Source organism: Pseudochaenichthys georgianus, unplaced genomic scaffold (genome assembly GCF_902827115.2).
Source record: "Pseudochaenichthys georgianus unplaced genomic scaffold, fPseGeo1.2 scaffold_554_arrow_ctg1, whole genome shotgun sequence".
Classification (NCBI taxonomy): Eukaryota; Metazoa; Chordata; class Actinopteri; order Perciformes; family Channichthyidae; genus Pseudochaenichthys; species Pseudochaenichthys georgianus.
The window spans coordinates 137,001-143,181 of NW_027263115.1; the positions used below are offsets into that span (position 1 = coordinate 137,001).

Sequence of the window (6,181 nt, forward strand, 5' to 3'; positions counted from 1 at the left end):
GGCGCTCCAACACATTGTACGTTATAGGATAAGGGGCGGGACATCTCTAAGCGGTTGACCAATCACAACAGAGCCGGCCAGCTAACCAATCAGAGCAGACTGGGCTCTGGTTTCAGACAGAGGGTGAAAAGAGGTGCTGCAGCACAGGCAGTATGAGAGGAATAAAGAGCTTTTTGAACACGTCCCAGGAGAGTGGGGACTAACTACAAACTAACTACAGCCTCACTAGTAAGTCCTGTTCCTTTATGAATGACTTAAATAAGGAAATTGATTAAGTGGATCAGCCAATTGAAGCTGTACACACTGCAGCACAGCTGTGTCTTCCTCATCTTGTATCAGAGTTGAGTGTAACTGGCATCCTGCAGAGTGTGTGAGTCCAATGTCGAAGTCTTACATAATACACACAAAGTGCTGATTGTACTGCGAGCAGAGTGAACGTCAGTCTGCTGTAACTCCGCCTGCTCCACTTTTTAAACTGCTGCTGCTGCTCCACGCCACATTCTTCTCTTTAAAGCTGGACTCCACACCAGGAAACTACAGCGCTGACCTTTGATCCCCCAGCTGCAGATCTGAGTCACCACAGCCAGTGTCAACACAACACTGGATTCATACACGCCGTCTAAATGTAACAAATCATGTATACAGGTATCATTCACACTTTTTATACTTTCATTCTCCTATTCTTGTGGCCACTATTGAACGCCATAAAACGTAAACTCTCAGTCAAACTCATGTCTACAACTCACTCAAACCTCACCTGTAGTGAACCCGTAACATGACGTGTTGCTATGACATTAAGAAAGCAAGCATGTGTTGGTTGTTTCTTAAATTGAAAGTGTATTGTTTCCTGATATCCCTTTTATAAAAAGGAATTTAAGGCCATTATCTTTTGGCTTGTTTATTTACTGCAGGTCACACGCGGTCATTGTATTCTAGATATCAGTGCGTAAGGGCTTCTAGATTACACACGGGATTTTAGTGATAAAATATCAAACGATAAATCTTCTTTGCCAATAAATCACAACACATGTGTATATACTACAATACAGGAATACCACATGACACAAGTTGAGGATGTCATTGGTGACAGGTGAACATATATTTACGGTTCAGGCTTTTCCACACTAAATACTACTTTATTAATTGTTGGTTATTTTTTGATACTTTGACTGTTAAAAAGTAGAAAGTACAAATCGTGTTCATTAAAATATCGAAACCTGTATAATCTAGTTTCAGTGTATGCAAGCTATAATTAATATTAAGAACATGAGCTACTTATCAAGCTGGGGACATGACGGGTGTGTTTGTCGATACTCACGCCAGAACATAGAGAAGTAAAGTGGGAGGGGCTGCAGCTAAATACATTTTCCATTATTGATTAATCGGTGGGATGTTTCCTTGATAAATCAATCAATTGTTTAGAAATGTTAAATAGTTGGCCCCATTAGTGTCTTTTATTTGCTTTGTTTATCTGGATAACTTGAAGATGATTCAATTGTTGTGATATATAACAAAGAACAACTGCAAATCATCACGTCGAGAAATTGGTAGTCGGTAATGTTTGGCATTTTTGCTTAAAAAAGTTACTAAAAAGACTTTGAGATTATAAAAGTTGCACACACATGTTGTGTTTATCAACGTGTTATTAAATGATCATTGCAGCTTTAGATGACTAATATAACTAAGTGAATTAAAACCCTTATAAGACCAATCATTGAACGTTACATGACAGAGGATAAAAGTCATTTCTGTCCACATTTTGGGGGATTTAAAAGCCATGTTTTCACCATTTCCCCGACCTAAAGACTTGCTCACATGTCTGTCTTTTCACTCTGGTAAATATAAATCACTGCGGGTGACAGTGAGCGCGGTTTGCAGCTGTCAGAGCAGCAGCTGGTTCCCAGACCCTCCGGACCTCCAGGCCACCGGCTGCTCCCCGCCACCTGCCCGCCACCAGGCACCCACACCCGGCCACAACCTCCACACAGCACCGTGGGGAAATACGGTTCTTCTCATTACATTTTACATCTAAACAAATGTACTCTTTCTGATTGTTAGGATATATTTGACTTTTAATTGAAAGCTAATGTGCACACTTGTTACGATTGGTTTATTAGAGAGTAATGTATTCTGTATGTTATAGTTATCCTTCTCAGAATATATATTGTTTTTAAAGGTTTATTTCTATTCTATTTTTAAGAAATGTTATAATTATTGTACATTGACTGTCAAAATGCTGTGGTGCCATAACAATTACCCAATTTGGGATTAATAAAGTACATAATAATAATAATAATACAAATTTATTTATATAGTAGCCTACCTTTTCATACAAATAACAATGAGTGCAAATAAAGAGTAAGGAACATATGTAAAGATATACAAATATATCTATCTATCTATCTATCTATCTATCTATCTATCTATCTATCTATCTATCTATCTATCTATCTATCTATCTATCTATCTATCTATCTATCTGTCAACCAGTCAGTCCCTGTTTGAGTAATGGTTTTAACTACAATAAAATATTTTTAACACTATATAAAATAACAGCAGCTTTCTTCCATAAGTTACAACACCAACGGCTCTCTAACCGACCAACGGCTGCCACTGTGACCGACAAACGGCTCTCTTGCCGGGCAGCACCAGGACAAGTTAGTGGGTATAAAAGGTGGTCTGTCACTCACCACATGTAGCTAGTCCCATCCAGGGTCTCCTCTGCTGCATGGGTGTTGTCGGTGAGGCCGGGAACAGGAGCTGTTTTACGGTCAGGAGGAAGACGAAGAAAGGGAAGAAGATGGAGGAGAAACCAGCAGTTAGTCCGTTTAAATTGTCAGTTTCTACTCCGCCATCGTTTCTCCTTCTCCGGCGGCGGCTGCCTCGACCTCAACACTCACCGAGCTCCGCACACAATGGCGAAGTGGAGGTGGTGGAGGAGGAGGAGGAGGAGAGGAGGAGATGTGTCACAGGGGAAAGACAGTCAATCTGCGGTTAGGTTAAGAGACGGCAAGAAGCGTCATTAACGTAACTTCTGGTGATAGACTTCAAAATAAAAGTGGTTTCCGGTTAATTTCGCTGTTTAAAGGACCCCTATTATTATACTGTTTTTCATCAATATATTACAGCTATCAGATATATACAGAACATGTCTCTGATTGGCTGAAACACCAAACAAGAACACAATGGTGCTCTCGGAGGAGATTCACGTGATAAGGGGGGGGGGGGTAACCTTGGTTGGTGATTGGCTAATGGTTGTAAATAATTGTTATATATTAAGTAGTGTATACCATGAACGGAACAAATAAAAATGAAATGTTCAAGATTGAAGGCTTTATTGCCATGTGCACATTAGCTGCAGTGTAGATATGGCAATGGAAAACTTAGGTCACAGGCTCCTCCAACAGAGCAACATGAATATAGGACATAGGACGAATAAAACAAATTAAATAGTGCAAGAGAATGTTTTGAGATGTGCAAGTTAATACAAATATATGAGTCATGTCGCTTTGAGTCTAAACTTTGCTCATCGCTGTGACGCTGTCCACAGTAGAGTCCGTACTGAAGTCAGAGTGCAACGATGTTTAATAAAGAAACAAACAATAATAACCAAGTTTGGACCACACGGTCAACAGAAAAGGTCAGAGCGATTGACCCTCTTTGTCATCCACAAAAGCGGCGTGAGACAGGTGACCTAAATACCAATAAACCATATTTATGTAATGTTAATTGCACTGTTGAGGAAAGTGCGATCTTCGTTGTTCATTCATTACATAATTACACCGCAGTTGTGTTTATGACAATAAACCTTTGAATCTTGAAGTCTTGGATCCATGTGACAATTATAGAAATAACAAGCATTGGAAAAACAAGCATTTTGCTCCTACAGATGCTTTAAATCGTTTTGTCAAACTTTTTCCAAATGATAGTTTTGCCAAAAAAATTACTTAAAGGGGACCTATCACGCAAAATGCACTTTTTGATGTCTTTTATACATAAATATGTGTCCCGGTGTGTCGGGGAACTCACGCAGCATCAGGAAATAAAACCCTCTCTCTTTTCCTCCGTACCCAAATCTCTAAAAACGGGGCTACAACGGAGCTGATCCAGATTTGCGTCCGATATGACGTAATATCTGAAATGTGGACCCACGGCCCAATCAGAAAGTTGCTATCAGAAACAACGCCCGACTGTTTTGGACGTAATATGGTCGGTGTTTACATTAGCATCGCTAACACTCAGAGCTAACCTGTACTGGAGAGCATGTGTGTGAAGAAGCAGGAAGTAAAAAGGAACTCTTCCGGCGCAGACTGAAAACTCATCTCTTTCGACTCCACTTCGAGCGATAGAATGACTAACAAAGAACTGCTAACAAAGCACTTATATACTAATAAAGGACTGGCTTATCTAAAGCCAGTTGAGTAGCACTTGAATGATTGGCTCTATGAAACCTGATGTACTTATATGATTCTGTTTTCCTCAAGGTTGTGTCTTCCTGGTCGAATGTACTTATTGTAAGTCGCTTTGGATAAAAGCGTCAGCTAAATGCAATGTAATGTAATGTAACTCACCTTGTGGTATAACCGGCAAGAGAGAAAGCCTTTGAGCTCCAGACTGTTTCAGAAATAATCCTTGATAGTCCATGATATGGCGTTTCATCACGGCAGTATCTACCAGGAGAATCTCCCGCATGAGCAGGCATAAACTCCGCCCCTCTTTTGTTATCAATATATATATTTGTAAAGCTTTATACACAAAATCAGCACTTTTGAAACAGGAAGTGAAATAGAGGGATATGAGGCATGGCTAGAATGGGTGATCTGTTTGTATTTTGAGCAAAACACTTCATAGACATGTTTTTCATATATTTAATCTGAGACCTATGCTATTGCCTAAAAATAGCATGATAGGTGACCTTTAATATCTAAAACTATGAAACTTCCTCAAATAATTCTTGAATATCACAAAGAAATTATTAAATATATAAAACAATGGCTCATTTACCAACTTAACGACTTAGGAGTATCTCCTAATAATGTTTTAGTATGTTTGAATATATATAACGTGAATTAAGTAATAACTGTGGGATAGTAAGTCATCATTTGAGACACTAAGTCCTTATTTCAAATAAGTTTAGTGATTATTTAAGCAGGTTTTTCTTGACAAACATGCAATAAATGTGAGAATCAACCAATTATTCACTATATTTATTTACTCTCATTTCCTTTGGCTACACAAGTTAAAATAACCCAATATAAAACCAACAATTGATGTACGTTCTTGGTAATAGATATCTGTCAAGAGAGGTAAATAAAGTAAAATCAGTCTTCATTTTTAAAACATGAGGAATCTAAAGCTTTTACTTTGAAGGCCACCTGGAAATGGCGAACATGGTGACCTCGCGCAGTGGAGAGCTTGATGTTCACAGCACACTGACAGAAGAGTGGGACCTTTTTGGAGACAATTATACTCGTTTTTATGCAGGAGTTAAAGTCTCACCAAAGGGATATATGAGGATAAAGAGGACGTGACTGTACAAATAGTGAAAGATGACGTCACAATTACCCAAAGTGACACCTTTAAAATGTTTATTTGTCCAAGCAATGTTTCAAAGACACTTTACATGTTATGGAATTCAAGCGTTGAAAATTATCGTACAAAACAATCAATCAGAATGCTTTATTTCCCCTGGGTCAGAGTGTGTTTCCTGAAAGTCGCTCCATTTTAGAAGAAATAACACAAAAAAGGTAAACACAAAATAATTAAGATAAAATAAAAACTTAGAAAATGAAGTTGGAATGTCAACAAATGTATACAAATATAAGAAATAAAGTTAAAAGTCCATTAAAGATAAGACAAATATAATAAAATATGTATGTAAAGCTAAGAAGTTACAATAGAAAAGGGCACATTGCAGTAACAGGTATATATAGAGTGTTGTATTGAAATTAATTACACATTAATAGCACTTTTAAAAAGGTAGAGACTTTAAGCCTCGTGACATCCTCACACTTTCAGCACTGCACCATTACTTCTTACAGTGTTGCTTCACACACAGCAGACCCGCCTCTCATAGTAAATAAATATCCCTCAACTCCCGCCAGGATCAAACAAACTGTCATTGGTTAACCTGCTGCTCACTGATTATTTAATTCAGAGTGTTTTTTAAAAGAGCTTTTAG

General features: G+C 38.2%; 1 protein-coding gene across 1 annotated transcript in view; it reads right to left on the reverse strand.

The window, feature by feature from the left end:
• LOC117443212 (SERTA domain-containing protein 2-like) overlaps positions 1–2,966 on the reverse strand; it is a 10,993-nt gene extending 8,027 nt beyond the window's left edge. The window contains exon 1 of the mRNA XM_034079169.2: positions 2,691–2,966. The gene's annotated coding sequence lies outside the window, so the exon portion shown is untranslated. The remainder of the gene's footprint in view (positions 1–2,690) is intronic.
• Between the last annotated feature and the right edge of the window lie 3,215 nt (positions 2,967–6,181).